The following is an 893-nucleotide window of genomic DNA, read 5'->3' on the forward strand; positions in this document are numbered from 1 at the left end:
TCCTTTCATTGCCAATGTCCTGGACTGCCCATGATGAATAAATTCTGACCTGAAGTTTCTTCAAAGACTCTGGGTAGAGGTTCTCACTCTGCCATACTCTGTCTGGCCTCAGACGCTTTTTTTACACACACTTGGTGTAAGTCTCCATTGTCGTAGAACTACAGCATTCTGCACGACCTTAAAAACAGCACCATGGACATGATTCAGTGTCCCCTCAATCTGGGGGTGAGAGGGTGGTAGAAAGGAGGAGATAAGAGTGAGAACATGGAGACATGGGACAGTTAAGGGAGAGATGAAGTGGAAGAGCAATGAAAGAGAGATCTTGATAGAGACACTATGGGGTAAGAAAGAAGCCTAGTGCTAGGGAAATTCCCCATAATCCACAACAATGACCCCAAATAAGAGTCCTATCCATAGTGGGCTGGGTGCCTTAACTGAACTTCCCCTCTAGTCAGATTGGTGAATACCACAACTAACATCATAGAGCCTTCATCCAGCAACTAACAGAACAAGATGCAGAGATCCACAACCAACCACCACGCCAAACTCCAGAAATCCAACTGAAGAGAGGGAGGAGGTAATACATGAGCAAGGGAGGAAAAGATCATGAGATCTGATAAGATACAAGGGGTTATTCCAGACTTTTTGTATTTATTGAAGTTTGCTTTGTTAGCAAGTATGGTCAAGATCTCCTGAGTAAATTGTGAACATGGGGACCTTGGGGGGAGGGTTGAAGGAGGGGAGGGGAGAGGCAGGGAGGGGAGCAGAGAAAAATGTAGAGCTCAATAAAAATCAATTAAAAATGTAAAAAAGAGAAAAACATTCTGAGTGCGGTAACCCAGACCCAGAAAGATGAGTATGTTATGTACCCACTCATATGTGAATACTAGCTG

Source organism: Microtus ochrogaster, unplaced genomic scaffold (assembly GCF_000317375.1).
Source record: "Microtus ochrogaster isolate Prairie Vole_2 unplaced genomic scaffold, MicOch1.0 UNK32, whole genome shotgun sequence".
NCBI classification, from domain to species: domain Eukaryota; kingdom Metazoa; phylum Chordata; class Mammalia; order Rodentia; family Cricetidae; genus Microtus; species Microtus ochrogaster.